Below are 17,611 nucleotides of genomic sequence, written 5' to 3' on the forward strand. Positions count from 1 at the left end.
GGAGATCACAACTTGATAAAGCCAACAGAACCACATCATCTGCAAAGAGCAGAGATGCGATGCTGAGGCCACCAAACCGGATACCGTCTATGCCTCAGCTGCACCCAAAAATTCTGTCCAAAAAAGTTATGAACAAAATTGGTGACAAAGGGCAGGCTTGGCGGAGTCCAACTCTCACCGGAAACGAATCTGACTTATTGTCACCAACGTGGATCAAACTCTTACAGCGGTCTATACAGGGACCAACAGCTCGTATCAGGGGGTTCGGTACCCCATACTCCCGAAGAATCCTCCACAGGACTCCACAAGGGTCACAGTCGAATGCCTTCTCCAAGTCTACAAAACATATGTAGACTGATTGGGCGAACTCCCATGCACCCTCGAGGATCCTGCCGAAGCCTCGTCCACTGTTCCACGGCCAGGACGAAAACCACATTGCTGCTCCTGAATCTGAGACTCGTCTTCCCTTCTCTCCACTACCCCTGAGTAGAGCTTACCAGCGAGGCTGAGGAGTGTGATCCCCCTATAGTTAGAACACACACTCCGGTCACCCTTCTTGAAAAGGGGGACCACCACCCCAGTCTGCCAATCTATAGGCCCTGTCCACGCCATGTGGCAGAGGCGTGTCAACCAGGACAGCCCCACAACATCCAGAGCCTAATGGAACTCTGGGCGAATCTCATCTACCATTGGAGCCCTGCAACCTTTTTAACCGCCTCGAGCTAGTTTCTGTAGCCAGGGATCAGATCGCCAAGTTCTCTGCCTTTGGCCAACGCCCAGCGCACATTGCACTTGACCCCTATGGCCCCTCTCACAGGTTGTGAGCCCATGGGAATGGGGACCCATGGAACCCTTTCGGGCTGTGCCCGGCCGAGCCCCATGGGTGCAGGCCCGGCCACCAGGCGCTCGCCTTCGAGCACCACTTCCAGGCCTGGCTCCAGAGGGGGGCCCCAGTGACCAGGATCCAGGCGAGGGAAACCAAGATGCAATTTTTTCTTTCATCATAGGGGTTTTGGAGTCATACTTTGTCTGGTCCCTCACCTCGGACCTGTTTGCCATGGGTGACCATACCAGCAGCATGAAGCCCCAGACAACTTAGCTCCTAAGATCATCGGGACACACAAACACCTCCACCACGATAAGGTGACAGCTCGAGGAAGGGGCGATTTGGGACAGTGACAAAAATAAAATACATCATACAATGTCCTGCTCTTTATTAAAAGGTGCAAACATATGTTGTATGTGCCCCCACTAGTCTAAACATAGTATTGTGATTTATGTAGCAGATTAATTTATCTATTTTCACCTATTTCAACATGTAGCCATGTTAGACAATATCACCTTCTGCTGCACCTGCTAATGTCAAGTGGAAATCTAGACCTGGGACTTCAGCCGAATGCTGTGATAACTAGCTGTACTGTGGGTTGATTACATGACGGTATCAAGTTTGATTTCAAACTGTCACGTAATCATTCTCTCGAAAGGTCGAAGTCAAACTCAAAACACATTAATTTCTTCATTTAGACTTTGAAATGTTTTTTCATAATAACACTTCCGTTTTGAAGTTCATTCATAGTTTCTTTTTTTGTGGCGGCACGGTGACTCAGCTGGTAAAGCGTTGGCCTCACAGTTCTGAGGTCCTGGGTTCAATCCCAGACCCGCCTATGTGGAGTTTGCATATTTTCCCCATCCCCATGTGGGTTTCCTCTGGGCACTCCAGGTTTCTCCCACATCCCAAAAACATGCAACATTAATTGGACACTCTAAATTGCTCATAGGTGTGATTGTGAGTGCAGCTGTTTTTCTCTATGTACCCTGCGATTGGCTGGTACCCAGTTCAGGGTTTACCCTGCCTCCTGCCAGTTGACAACTGGGATAGGCTCCAGCACTCCCTGCAGCCCTTGTTAGGATATGTGGCTAAGAAAATGGATGGATGGACTAACTATTCTTTAAGCTGTAAGCAGAAGCAGCTTACATTGCCGTACACTCTGGCTGTGGTGGCAGATCATTACTGATGATGTTGTGCACCATGGGAAGTAAAATTATCACACCACAGCAAACAGAGTAGCAGAACTAGCAAATAATTGACACAAATTAAAGAATGACTCATGAAATAATTGACATAAAACATGCACTTTAACGCTATTTACATTCTTTCAGCATATGAATAGCGTGCAAACTATAGGGTTGGCCTCAATTCTAACAAAGACTTGGTGCCAGGTCAAGGGCTTAGAGTTGACTTTGCTCTAAAGTTGTGTTGCCTCTATCTTCTCTTCTATCACTTGTGTATCTTTTGTACTATGTATTACCCCAACACGGTACAGAACATTAAGCTCGAGTCAAATACTGAGAACAACACTTTGCTTCTCCATTCAGTTTATGCAGCAAAGTGATTAGGTCAATCATATTACCTGATATAACTTGCTTGGAACAGGTTTTTATGCTTGAATTTGTTCTTGCTCAATGCTCCCATTTGACAAATATAAGTGAAACTATATTTAGAAAAAAAAAGAAAAAAAAACATTAATTCCTTACAGTATTATTTCGTCCTACTGTCACAGTGTGTTTGCATCAGCTTGAACATCTGCACGTTGAAAGAGGTAGTAAAAATAGCTGTGGGAAGATGAAAGAGTTATAAGGATATAAATGGATCACAAGAGACATGACTCAAATCTCTGAAATAGAAAGAGAGGAAATAGTAATGATCACAGGCTTCCTATGTTGTGCCTTGTTACATTGTTTCCCTGTGGTGACTGACACGTTTGAAGAGTACAAACAATACTTGGTAAATCACTTCCACCAAGCTACACCTGTCTCAGGCTGATTTCTTAAATGTTCCTCCATGCTCACGATATCCCATCATTGTGTTATGGGGCTTTTACAATACTTAAATTATATACTGTACTGAACAAAACAAGAGTGGCAAATGCTGCATCTGAAATTAAATCCGATAGCGATCACTGCCACACCATTAAACCATTAATCTCCGTGAAGATACTACAGAGTAAATATCAATCTTAAGTATTCTAAGCCCGATGGGCACAGTCAGTTTTCTCAGGTAGCGTACCCATTATTACCTAGTATTTGTTTTAAAACTTGCTCTTAATCTTTCTTCTGTGGAGCTAGACCAGACACTTCCTACTCAGTGCAGACATCAACCTTGGATGCAATGTGTTAAGCTTGTGTAGGAATAATTGTGATCATAATTATCATACATTTGCTTCCAATAAAGAAATGCTTTGCTCTGCCCCGAGATAACGTGCCAGCCTCCTAGCAGGAGATAGCAAGAACAAAAACATCTAATCATCAGAACTGTTAGAACTGCTGCCTGTTAAAGAAATGATGACCACACATGTATTTAGCAATTTTCCACACATCCACACACACATGAACAAACATGTACACCTTGTTTCAAACTGTTTTGCTTGTCGTCTCCTTTTTGTAACATCCATGTAAATAAGGGGCGTCTTAAAACTAAATAAATAGAGGTGCTGAGGAGAGGATAATCAGAGAGTGCAGTGGTGAATTGTACGAGACAGTTCCTCTCCTCTCTCCTCGCGAGACTTCAACTGGTGTCTTTGCTTCCTTTTTTGTCCCGTTTAATGAATGTCTGATTGGTGAACCTGGCATTTACTTGGTCCTTCGAGCTGGATCTCAAGATACCTGAGGTTTCCAGGGGGCCGAGTCGACGTCCAGGCAAAGGCCGTGGCCACGGAACTTGAGACCCTTTCCGGGACTGGGCCTCGACTTTGCGCCTGGAGGCTGAGGGTTGACGAGAAGCCGAAGGAAGTGAAGAAATCTCTGATGAGTAGGAAACACCCACACTCATGAGGAATGAGTGAATGCGCGTCTGGATGACTGCGGCAGAACCAAACCTTGAGAATACTAGTCACTATCGAGTAGACTCTTCTTTTCCTTTCGGCTTGTCCCGTTAGGGGTCGCCACAGCGTGTCATCTTTTGCCATCTTAGCCTATCTCCTGCATCTTCCTCTCTAACCCCAACTGCCCTCATGTCTTCCCTCACCACATCCATAAACCTTCTCTTTGGTCTTCCTCTCGCTCTTTTGCCTGGGAGCTCCATCCTCAGCATCCTTCTACCAATATACTCACTCTCTCGCCTCTGAACATGTCCACACCATCGAAGTCTGCTCTCTCGAATCCTGTCTCCAAAACATCCAGCTTTGGCTGTCCCTCTAATGAGCTCATTTCTAATCCTATCCAACCTGGTCACTCCGAGTGAGAACCTCAACATCTTCATTTCTGCCACCTCCAGTTCAGCTTCCTGTTGTTTCTTCAGTGCCACCGTCTCTAATCCGTACATCATGGCCGGCCTCACCACTGTTTTGTAAACTTTGCCCTTCATCCTAGCAGACACTCTTCTGTCACATAACACACCAGACACCTTTCGCCAGCTGTTCCAACCTGCTTGGACCCATTTCTTCACTTCCTGACCACACTCTCCATTGCTCTGTATTGTTGACCCCAAGTATTTGAAGTCGTCCACCCTCGCTATCTCTTCTCCCTGTAGCCTCACTCTTCCCTGTCCACTTTTCTCATTCACGCACATATATTCTGTTTTACTTCGGCTAATCTTCATTCCTCTCCTTTCCAGTGCATGTCTCCATCTTTCTAATTGTTCCTCTGCATGCTCCCTGCTTTCACTGCATATCACAATATCAACTGCGAACATCATGGTCCAAGGGGATTCCAGTCTAACCTCATCTGTCAGCCTATCCATTACCACTGCAAACAGGAAGGGGCTCAGAGCTGATCCCTGATGCAGTCCCACCTCTACCTTAAATTCCTCTGTCACACCTAAGGCACACCTCACCATTGTTTTGCTGCCATCATACATGTCCTGTACTATTTTAACATACTTCTCTGCCACACCAGACTTACGCATGCAGTACCAGTCTATCGAGTAGACTAATTAGTCTATAAAACTGAGAAAAGGGCAAGGTGTGTCCTATACGTGAGCTCCGTGAAACGTGTCCATGTGTAAAACTGTGAGTGTAGGTTCGCTACCTCATTTGAACAGGAAATTGAGTGACAACTGTTTGAGGATGCAGAGGTAAGAATTCTCCGCCTCTTGTGGTAGAAGCTTGAGAATTACGTCAAACGGAACGTAATTGTCACCCTGTTCAGGGGAAAGTCAGTAAAGTCACCGTAGGTGAAACACTGACTCCAACAGGGGAAAAACAAATAGCAAAATAATTGATAAATAGCAAAATAGTTGAAATACAACATCTGAAAATAATAATAATAATGATGTGTAAGGACTAGAAGTTTGTAGAAAGCAAATGTCCTTCTAAAACAATGTCTGAATGTCTGATTGGTGAACCTGACAGCTCGTTACATAAGAAAGTGTACAACATTTGAGGGTAGTGTCATAACCACAACTCTATTGTGGACCCAAATCCACAACTCAATAGGCAGGGAGGTCTTTACTCGTTCCAAGGTCATAAGCCGGGAGGTCAGTCAGAGAGACCAGCAGTATCAAGGACGTATAACTTACTGGGTTGGTTGGAGGACAGGCAGAGGTCGATACACTGGCGTTCAGGATCAGGAACAAGGAAGTGCGGGAACGAGGCAGGGATGGGAACGATCTGGGAAAGCCAGAGCGTCCACTGGGTCCTATATATACAAGGGTTCATTATCACCGATGAGGCGCAGGTGTACGCCTCCTAATCAATGCAGGTGTGTAGGGAACCTGCACAGCCAGGGCTGGGACCGGCAGGACCATGACAGTACCCCCCCACCCCTTCTCAACGGCTGGCTCCAGACAGACCAGGAGCCTCAGGATGGGATTCGTGGAAGTCACTGATAAGTCTGGGGTCCACAATAAAACGGGACGGGATCCAGGAAGTTTTTCTGGGCCATATCCCTCCCAGTCCACCACGATTGAACCCCCCTCCCCCTACGACGGGATGATAGAAGCCGACGTACTGAGTACACCGGACCTCCATTGATCATGTGGGGGGGGGGTGGCTTGGCTGGAGGGACTAATGGCGATGGACGAGTTAGCTAGAGCCGGCTCACATGGAACGTGGGATGAACCCTCATCAATCTGGGAAGCTTCAAGGAAACAGCGACAGGGTTAATGATTTTGGTGACAGGAAAAGGACCCACAAACCTGGAAGCTACCTTGCGTGACTACGTCCGCAGCGAAAGATCCTTTGTGTGCAACCATACACGTTGTCCCACTTTGAACGTTGGTGCACTTCTTCTCTTGAGATCTGCCGTAGGAGCTTCCCATGCGTAGTAGCACCTTCCTGGCTCGCTCTCAGGTCCACGTGCAGCGTCTCACCACTGCCAATGTGGATGACACCGTGGAGTCGGCAGCCACAGATGGAAACAGAGGGGGTGGGGGTGGGGGGGTAACCCCAGAAACAATGTGGAACGGAGCCATACCTGTGGAAGTGGAAGGCAGTGAGTTGTGGGCATCTTCCACCCATCCGAGGTGCTGGCTTCAAGTGCTGTGATCATGGGATGGCAGACAGCGTAGACCGGTATCCAGATTTAGTCTTTCCATTTGACCATTGGACTCAGGGTGATGGAATGACATAAGGCTTTCTTTTGCCCCGATGAAGGTGCAGAACTCCTTCTAGAACCGAGACACGAATTGCGGTCCTCTGTCCGACACTACATCCACTGGCAGACCATGATGACTTTATCTCGCAGTAACTGAGCAGTCTGCTTGGCGGACGGAATCTGGTACGGAGTGAACCATCTTGGAAAACCGATCGATAACTGAGAGTACCACCGTGTTCCCCTGGGAGCATGGTAGACGTGTAACGAATTCTAGAGAGATGTGTGACCAAGAGTGAGAGGGAATTGGTAGCGGCCGCACCTCACACATTGGTCGCAGGCGAGAGGTCTTAATAGCCATGCAGAACGGGCGCACGTTGACATACTCCTTCACGTACCATCCCAGGTTTGGCCACCAAAACCATTGTTCAATTGACACTGATGATTGACTGTACTGAGCGGGTCTTCACCATGCCAGGATGGCAGACGGTCTTGTTCGTGTGGGCCCAACCGATGACGTCTCCCCGTAGCGAGGGAACCATGAACAGACGCCCGGAAGGACATTCGGCTGGGCCCGGAGAGTCCCTTAGGGCCACCTTTACCCGTGTCTCGATCTCCCAAGTGAACCCGGACACGAAGCAGGCCTCCGGAAGTATGGGGACACTAACGGCTTCCGTTCGCTCCCCTTCATGGATCCGGATAGTGCGTCCGGTTTGCCATTCTTCAAGCCTGGACGAAAGGTAGTAAGACGGAAGCGAGTAAAGAAAAGTGCCCACCTGGCCTGACAACCATTCAACCTCTTGGCGGTCCTCAGGTACTCCAAGTTCTTATGATCAGTAAGGACCAGGAATGGCACTTGTGATTCCTCCAGCCAGTGCCTCCACTCTTCCAGCACCGTTTTGACCGCCAATAATTTTCGATCAACCACGTCATAATTCTGTTCTGCCGAAGTCAGTCTCTTAGATAAGAAGGCGCGTGGGTGAAGTCTCCCATCCCTCGCACATCTCTGGAAGAGTACTGCTCCCATTCCCGAGTCCGATGCATCCACTTCCACCACAAACTGCCGTTCTGGATCTGGCATGATGAGGACTGGAGCTGTGGTGTAACTTGACCTCAGTCTGTCAAAGGCCTCCTGGCAGGTCACATACCACTTGAAAGAATTGCAGGGTGAAGTGAGGCCGTGCAAGGGAGCAGCTATAGAACTGAAGTTCCTGATGAACTTGTGGTAGAAATTAGTGAATCCAAAGAATCTCTGCACCTCCCTGCGATTGGTGGGAGTGGGCCATTGGAAAACAGAGTCGACCTTACTCGGATCCATGCGAATCTGTCCCTCGGCCAAGATGAATCCCAGGAATGTGACGGAAGGCCACTGGCACACTAGTCAGACCAAACGGCATCCACAGGTACTCGTAGTGGCCTGTTGGTGTATTAAAGGCAGTCTTCCACTTGTCTCCTTCTCTGATGCGTACCAGATGGTATGCATTTCGAAGATCCAACTTGATGAAGATCTGGGCCCCTTGTAGCAAATCGAATGTTGTGGCGATTAGGGAAAGAGGGTACCTGTTCTTGATGGTGATGTCATTAAGTCCCCGATAATCAATACAGGGCCGTAATGAGGTGTCCTTCTTCTTGACGAAGAAAAATCCCACTCCAGCAGGCGACGATGATGGTCGGATGAGGCCCGCCGCCATCGACTCCTCCATGTACTCTTTCATGGCTTGGTGCTCCGGTCCGGGTGAGGTGCCGGGCAACAACTCGCTAGCACAATCGTACGGGTGATGCGGCGGAAGGGACTTGGCCTTTGGCTCTGAAAATACTTTCTTAAGATTCCAGTAATAAGACAGAACTGCTGATAGTTCTTGCACGAACTTCGACTCCTATAAGTATACCAGGGCGATCTGTAAGTTCTTCTCTTTTAGAGCCCCGGTGGTCCAGTCAATGTGCGGGTTGTGTCTCTTAAGACAGGGGCTGCCTAGGATGACATCACTGCTACAGGAGTGAAATATGTGGAAGCTTATCTTCTTGGTGTGTGCATTCAGAAATGTCATTCTCAGAGACTGCGTACGGTGTGTTACTTGGGATAGGAATTTACCATTGGCCGCGCATGCGTTACAGAACTGTTGCGTCTGAAATCCTCGACTACCCATGGATTAATCAGATTGGCGTCCAATCCTGAGTCAATAAAGGCTGTAGCTGAACAAGTACGTTCCCTGTGCTCATGGTGACTTGAAGCAGTGCTCAATTCGATAGTGCCACAGTGTAATTCACACTCACCGTAGTCGTAATCTTGAGAGCGGAACGCTTGGGCCTGACTGGACAGTGGGCTATTCAGTGGCCCAGCTGTCCCCAGTAAAAGCATCGGCCCTCTCACCGGCGTCCCAGTCGTTCCTCTGCTGGGCCATCCAGCATAGGCTCCGGCACAGTTATGGGCTTCGGCAGAAGAGGAAATGGTGGAGCGGACTCGCCCTGCTCTCCCTTGAGTAGTGAGTCCACCTGTCCCCGGATCGTTAGCATCTGGTCGATCTTGAGAGATAGGGCAATGAGTGAATCCAGGGAGGTAGGTAATTCCACTGCAATGAGGTGACTGCGGATCTGTGGTAAAAGTCCTTGGAAAAAGGCGTCGAGAAACGCCTCTTCATTCCATCGAGTCTCAGCTGCTCTGATGCAAAACTCAATTGCATAATCTGCCACACGACGCTGCCCCTGTCGAAGTGTGATCAACGTAGCCGCTCCCTCGCGTTGCGGCGAGGCATACTGGAAGACTTGCATCATGGCACTTACGAAGGAGGTCCAGGAGTGGCATGTTTCGGAGTTACGACTCCACTCTGCTGTAGCCCACTCCTCTGCTGTCCCCGTCAGGTGGGATATGACAAAGGCAATTCGTGCGCAGTCCGTCGGGAAGGCGGAAGCCTGCTGCTCGAAGTAGAGGTCACACTGAGCGAGGAAGGGCTTGACATTCCCAGTGTCTCCGGAAAACCGTTCAGGCTGGGAGAGAGGTGTGTACCCAAACTGCTGAAACTCCGCGACTGATGGGATGGCAGGGGCGACCTGGACTGGGGTAGAAACTGCGGTGGGCGCCGTCAAAGTGACGTTAGCTAGCCATGGCTCTAATCGGGCACAGATCTCAAGAAGTCTTTGGTTGTTAACCAGAAGAGCAATCTCCTGCTCGGCCAGGCGTCTGGCCTGGATCTGTTAAGAGCGGTGGATGGCTTCTGAGTCAGCTGGTTCCATGTCGTGGCCAGATCGTTCTGTCATACCCAGAACTCTAGTGTGGACCCAAATGCACGACTTGGTAGGAAGGGAGGCAATTAAAGGAAGGTCTTTATTTGTTCCAAGGTCGTAAGCCGGGAGGTCAGTCGGAGAGAGCAGCAGTATCAAGGACGTTAATCTTACTGGGTTTGTCGGAGGACAGGCAGAGGTCGGGTTCAGGATCAGAAACAAGGAATTGCGGGAATGAGGCATGGATGGCAACGATCTGGCAAAGCCAGACCGTCCGCTGGGTCCTATATATACTAGGGTTCATTATCACCGATGAGGCCCAGGTGTGCGCCTCCTTATCAATGCAGGTGTGTAGGGGACCTGCACAGCCAGGGCTGGGACCGGCAGGATCATGACAGGTAGAATTTTATTTTTTTAATCTTTACAGTTTTACATTATAGATAAAACACAAACAGGTGTAGGGTAGGTTTCCTCAATTTGAATAAAGGTGTATTGCGTGTTCGTTTAACTTTCTGCTTGACATTGTTGAGGTGCAGAGCCAGGAAATTTTTCGATGGGTGACCCCCGATGGTCTGCCATTACATATGCAGCTTTTTAATTCCTGCAATAACATCCTTGTGCACTTAGGGTCAAAATTCTATTCCAATGAGTCAGGTGTATGTAATAGATTTGTTCTATATTATAAAAAAAAATGCCTGAAGTTTTTTAATTACTGTAATAACATCATCGTTTTATTATGGTCATAATTCTATCCCAATGAGTCAGGTGTATGTAATAGATTTGTTCTATATTATAAAAAAATGCCTGACACTTTTTAATCACTGTAAAAACATCCTTGTATACTTAAGGTCAAAATTATATCCCAATGAGTCAGGTGTATGTAATAGATTTGGTCTATATTATAAAAAAAATGCCTGCTTCTTATCTGAAGCTGGTTTTTGTTTGTTTGTTTATCTGTTTTTTTTTTTTTTTTAATGCCATGATTCATATCGTAATTGTGGCACTTGAGCATAATTTACTCTCACATGTTATTTTAACCACACAGTGTGAAACCTGCCGTTTCTGGGTGTCCTTATGCGTACATTCACTGAACACCTGAAAGAACTCGTCTCCAAACAGGGCCAATAATGGATGCAATCAGTAGAATCTAACCAGCGAATCTTTTCTATTCTATTCTATTCTATTCTATTCTATTCTATTCTATTCTATTCTATTCTATAACACCTCCTACCTCTCTTTGCAATATCTGCAGTGAGCACATGCTCCCCACAAAGGGGTTCCCCAGCACAGGCATTCCCTCAATCTCTTATCTCTCTTTTCCTGCTGATGCAGCGTTACCAGGATTATGCTTTTAACCAAGTCCAAGATGGCTCTCTTCAGCTGCCAGCTCTCTTCCTCATTTTTCGGTCTCTCCTTGTGCTGTTTCTGTAGGGGCGAGTGAAAAGGCAAGGATTTAAAAATAAATGACCCTGGAGGAAGGACAGTGTTCTTTTTTTCCACGCTGCATATATTGTGCAAAGAAATTTACTACCATGTGACTTAAACAGGCACATATCCATTTATCATTGCTGTTGAGGAATGCAATTTTGAGACTTTATAAATCAGACACTGCAGATGCTTTATGACTGATAATTGATTCCAAGCGGCCCAACATGTTTCTTTTTTTCATCATTGTCATCTATAATCATTCCATCAAAGCAAAATTATGGACACTTCTAATGGATATGTTATCCCTGAGTAATTACTGAAATGCCAACTTGTTCACATTTGCAGGATGAGACTTATAGTATTGGCTCAGCACTCAGAACTAAATGGAAGCCCGGTTAAGGCTTGGTAAAAATAAATAATTCACCACAGTCCCAGTACATATAAAATGTCTTCATAATTTAGCTTGAACCTGACAGGACTAACCTAGAATCCTGAAATGTTTTTTTTTTTTTTTGCCCCTATTACAATTTTATTTTACTGTGGGGGGATTTATTTTAGACATTGTTTAAATCCTACAAAGACAATATAATGTGACTGTTCCTTTTGACACAATATTTTGGTGGATGCACTTTTTTAAATATACGTTTCTCTACATGTTTTGAATGTTTAAAAACTGATGAAAGAACCAAAGGTTTAAATGCAGATCCTTTTCCAAGCATGGATGGATGTACTGTCAAAAATATCTCCTACAGAGTACTTGTTTATATCTCTATACATCTTGATCAGAGTTGAACAAGCTCAAACTCCTTTGCCGCTCAGTGAACTCACTGGTTTAAATAATCCAGGGGACTACCAGGGGATGAGAACGCCAAGATGGATATTAAAGAAAGAAACCAAAGTGACAGAAGAAGCTTCTTTCCTCTCCCACTGTTTATTACACACTGAGAATAACTTTAGACACGAGTCCCTGGCTCTTTCACGTTCAAATATATTTTCAGATTTACACTTGTATAGAATGGTAAAGTCATATATGCTGTCAGAGTTCATAACCTGGTCACATTTGAAGTCAAAGTACTTTATTTGCCTGGTCGAAAATGACAAGATTTTGAGAAAGAGTGAACTCGTCATGTCAATCGTATCAGATCTGTTTTGACAATTTTGAGGAAATGCATGTTTGGGTTTTCTTGTTAGTATCCTCAACTGCGAAGCGTGTGAGTGGACTGACAGCTCTCTCCGGTTCAATCAGCAGGTAATGCACTTCTCGGTACAGGACCTTCAAGAGTCTCACAAAATGTGGGATGGTGTCATACTCGTTCAAGAATGGAGGCTTTATTCTGTCCTCTGCAGCAAACCATTGGCAGTGGCACTCAAGCCTGAATACAAATCAGGATCTTTTGATTTAAAAGTTTCACACTCAGAATACATGAATATTTAAATTATTGGCAGTTGTTTTCATTCAAGTGGTAAGAATTGTTTTGGAAATGTTTTGAAATATCGCTTTCTAAAATGATATTTTTCACACCATTAGTGACAAATTGTCTTTTTCATTATCTGTTTTATGACAATGCTAATTGCATTTGAGGATAAATACAATTCTCCCAAATGTGAAGAACTGTACAGTATATGATGTAATTATGTGTGGCTTTTTGATAATTGTGTGCTCCCCACACCCCACACACCTCAACACTGAAAATTGTGATATGCCTAACTGACTTTCATTGTTGTGTCAGTAACAAAGTTTTCTATTGTATTCTATTCTATTCTACAAAAACTGCAATACGTGTTACTGACATGAACATTACCAATGCAAGGAACTTTTGTAAAAATTACAGAGCAACTCTTTATGATCTTATGAAAATATTGTATGTGATTGAAAGGAGTCAAAAGTCCAAAACAATGGAAAAAAAAAACAAAACAAATGGCGGTGCCGGTCCCATTATGGCTGTGCCGGTCCCCAATGTGGGGTGCACTTGCTCCTATCAGTGGATGCGCGCCCCGGTGTCTCATCTATGTAATTACGTCTCATGTATTTATGGCAACGCGTGCATTCTGGTCTTTGCCAGATTGTTGATCCCATGTCACATTCTGGCAGCTCCTTGTTTCTGCTCTTGCTATCCTGTGTACCAAACCCCGACCAGTTATTGACCTTCCTCTTACACCTGCCGAATCTACTACTGCTGCCTTCGCGGACTGCTTAGCGGTATTTGGACTTTGGATCGAATAAATGCTCTTCCCAAACTCTTACTAAGCCTCGTGAGTCATGCATTTAGGTTCAGCCACGAGTTCTGCCCATGACAGAACGATCTGGCCAAAAAGTGGACCGAGCCAACTCTGATCCAGTTCGCAACGCCCTTCAGGTTCAAGGTAGACGGTTTACCGAACATGAAGGAGCCCTCCAGATGATTGGTTGCCAGCTGCAGGAGGTGATGGGTCAGCTGGACTCCTTGTCCGCGTCCAATGGAGCCGGCGCCAACCCGGAAAGGAAAGAAGCCTTGGCTACCGCGGAATGGAGCTGCGGCACAGATATGTGCCGAACGTGGGCATCCTTCGTCACAGCCATGGCACAAGTGTTCCAGTACACATCCCCTGGACGCGAGGCGGCCACATCGCAGAGTCTCGGATTACACAATCAACTTCCGCATTCTGGCGGCCGAGAGCCAGTGGAACGAGACGGCGCTCCGAGATGCCGTTTTCCAGGAGTTGCCATCCACGATCAAAGATCAACTAATCCTGGTGGACCTGCCAAACGACTTGGACGCCCTCATTGCGCTTGCCCTGAAAATCGATCAGAGGCTCGCAAATCAAATCGCCTTCCTTTCAAAATAATTGACACCCGCGGTATGGAATTATGATTCTGGAGACCGGGAGCTCTTAGCTGTTAAAACGACATTGACGGAGTGGAGACACAGGTTGGGGGCTCAGCTTCCTTTCGTGGTTTATACCAAACACAAAAATCTGGAATACTGGAATACTAAACCAGGTGGGCCCCCTTCTTCACAGAGTTTCACTTAATGGTTTTCTATGGGCCGGGCTCAAAGAATGGCAAGCCCGATGTGCTGTCGCAGGTTCAAAATAGTGAAAGAATGGAAACAGAACTGGTGTCCATCCTCCCTGATCCGTGTTTCATGTCATTTAGTTGGGCGATAGAAACAACAGTAAAGGATGCACTTAGGGATGCTCAAACTCCATATATGGATGCCCCGACGTTCGAAGCTGTTCGTCATTCCTCCATTACGATCCCGCGTAATAAACTGGGCTCACACCAACCTCACCGTATGTCATCTGGGCATAGCCAAGACTCAATCCATAATAGAACAACGCTTCTGGTGGCCGAATAGCAAGAAGGACGTAAGAGAGTACATCAATGCCTGCTTGACACCCTCCTGACAGCTTCCTACCCGGAAGTTACAGCCATTGTTCGCTGCATGACGCACATCTCTCTAGACTTTGTGTACTGGCATCATGGGGGCACACCACAGTCCTCACGGTAGTAGACCGATTTTCCAAAATGGTGCACTTCATCGTGCTACCGAAACTTCCCTCCGCAAAGTACAAGGCCGAACTCATGATGACCAACGTGTTCAGATTGCATGTTCTCCCCTCCGACAAGGTGTCCGACCGGGCCCCCAATTCATCTCTCGATTCTGTAGAGAATTTTGCTCCATTACAGGGGCCACTGCAATGAACCTTTCCTTGGCCCATCATCCGGAATCAAATGTCCAGACCGAACGGGTAAACCAGGACCTGGATATCGGAGTCCGATGCCTGGCTTCTCGCAACCCGAGCTCGTGGAGCCAACAGTTAAGTTGGGTTGAGTATTCTCAAAACTCTCTTCCCTCTGCTTCCACCTAGATGTCCACTTCCATGTTGTGCACGGCTATCCACCCTCTCTATTTCCTTCTATAGACTCCAGCTCATCGGTTCCTTCACCCTTGGCCATGGTGAGACACTGTAGATGGACCTGGGAGCAAGCTCGTAGGACGCTACTGCACAAGGGACGCTGCTATAAGGCCGCAGCGGACTAGAAGAGAGCAAAGGCACTAGACTACAGAGTGGGCCACCGCGTCTGGCTTTCAGCGAAGGGCCTCTCACTCAAGGTGGAATCACAGAAGCTTGCTCCCAGGTTCGTTGGTCCGTTCCCAATCACAAAGGTGATAAACCCAGTCACCATGAAGCTGAAACTTCCTGGATCTGTGCGGGTTCACCCAGATTCCTCATCAGCCGGCTAAAGCCGGCTTGTTTGTCTCCGTTGGTCCTGCCTCCCGAACCCTCTCCTCCATCCCGCATGGTTGACGGGGGCCCTGTCTAAACTGTGCACCTGCTCCTGTCGTCCCACTGTCGGGGGAAAGGTCTCGAGTACCTGTTCGACTGGGAAGGCTACGCCCCCGAGGAGCGCGCTTAGATTCCTTCCCGGTTTGTGGTCGACTCCTCCCTCATCAAGGACTTTCACACAGCACATCCTGATGCTCCTGGGCCGTCAGGGGCTGGTCGTTGGGGGAGATACTGTCATGGCAGTGCAAGCTTGGAATCTTTACCCAGTAACTCCCTAAAGTACATGCACATACTTTCTACCAGGTCTCTAAATTAATTACAGTGACAAAAGTGAAACATCCAAATGGTTTTTAAAAATAGTAAATTTTGTTATCCTGGTATGCTTAAAGTAAATGTTGTTCATATAGTGTCATATTTTTTCTAATGAAGACATCCATTTTGGTGGCTTATTGCAATGCATTAAATGATTAGTTACAAACATTCTTTTTAAATATGTATAGTTAAGGGGAGACTAAACAGGCCCAAAAATGTCACCACAGGAAAGAGTAATATTAACAAGCCTGTCAAATATATAGGTACTACTACTACTACCACAACAAATACTACTACTACTACTAATAATAATAATAATAGGTGGCACCGTGGTTTAGTTGCTAAAGCGTTGGCCTCACAGTTCTGAGGTCCCGGTTCAATCCCGCACCTGCCTGTGTGGAGTTTGCATGTTCTCCCCCTGTCTGCATGGGTTTCCTCCGGGCACTCCAAAAACATGCAACATTAATTGGACACTCTAAATTGCCCCGTTGGTGTCATTGTGAGTGCATCTGTTTGTCTGAATGTGCCCTGCGATTGGCTGGCAACCAGTTCGGCATGTACCCTACCTCCTGCCCGTTGACAGCTGGGATAGGCTCCAGCACTCCCCGCGACCCTTGTGAGGATAAGCGGCAAAGAAAATGGATGGATGGATCGATACATGATACAATAATAATAATAATAATAATAACAATAATAATAATAATTAGATAAAATCAGGCTTCAAATGTGAATAATAAGGGTTAGCGCTCAGCTCTCAGATTCTATGGCGTTGTCAAATGAATGCGTCAAAAGAAATCAAAGTGGAGAGTGTGATAGCTTGTCCCAGGTAATGAGACAGCTGCACTTTCCCATTCACTAGTTTCAATTTACCCACAAAGCCATATTCTCTGTTTACAAAGTTGACAAAACTATGCATTATAAAATGCACTCTGCAGTCTCGGGTGGTGGTGTTGATGTTCAGCTCGTGTCTTCAAAAAGTAAATCCTTCACTTATATTATTCCTTTCTTTTTGGTGGAGGGACCTTAAATAACATCACTGAGCTGTTCTCTAAATTGAAACATCCATTGAAGATGAATTTTTGAGTGTAGCCATTGTTAGTTGGTTCACTACGGACCTCGCAAGCGGCCCGCCTACCGGAGCTTGCTCATCAGACGTCATTTCCATCCAAAGAACCATCCAAAAATTCTACATTATTTACAGCCACAGGTTCAAATCTGTATGGAAGTATTCCTCTGTCTTCCTGATGAACCAATACTGATATTCTTTATCAGATGAGGATAAATCCGAGAAATCAGCGCTGACCATAATTGTGTTACATCGTAGTCGAGCCTTTGGTGCGGCACGTAATACGTCACATCCGCGCACGTAGGTCATATGACTCGCCCAAACGGCGGCGCCCCTGAAAATTCGGAATTTTTCAATAAAAATGTTCTCAAAATACCATTAAATTAGAGGATTAATATCACATTTTCAAGATACAGTACATATTACATGACCTGTTGGATACAATGTTAATCCAAACCACCAGAATTTCCCTTTAAACTGTATCTCAACAATTCAGCAGTATATTACTGAGCCATCCATTTTCTTAGCCGCTTCACCTCACAAGGGTCACGGGAGTGCTGGAGCCTATCCCAGCTGTCAATGGGCAGGGGGCGGGGTACACCCTGAATTTGTTGCCAGCCAATCACAGGGCACATAGAGACAAACAGACACACAATCATACCTAGGGGCAGTTTAGAGTTTCCAATTAATGTTGCATGTTTATGGGATGTGGGAGGAAACCGGAGTGCCCGGAGAAAACCCACGCAGGCACAGAGAGAACATGCAAACTCCACACAGGCGGGTCCG

The 17,611-nt window shown here is 46.4% G+C and overlaps 1 long non-coding RNA gene across 1 annotated transcript in view; it reads right to left on the reverse strand.

Moving 5' to 3' along the window:
• The window catches only part of LOC133496797 (uncharacterized), a 71,258-nt gene that overhangs the window by 38,763 nt on the left and 14,884 nt on the right, over positions 1 to 17,611 (reverse strand). Inside the window, exon 2 of the long non-coding RNA XR_009793861.1 lies at positions 10,979 to 11,172. This is a non-coding gene — a long non-coding RNA (uncharacterized LOC133496797). The remainder of the gene's footprint in view (positions 1 to 10,978; positions 11,173 to 17,611) is intronic.

Source organism: Syngnathoides biaculeatus, chromosome 23 (assembly GCF_019802595.1).
Source record: "Syngnathoides biaculeatus isolate LvHL_M chromosome 23, ASM1980259v1, whole genome shotgun sequence".
Lineage (NCBI taxonomy): Eukaryota > Metazoa > Chordata > Actinopteri > Syngnathiformes > Syngnathidae > Syngnathoides > Syngnathoides biaculeatus.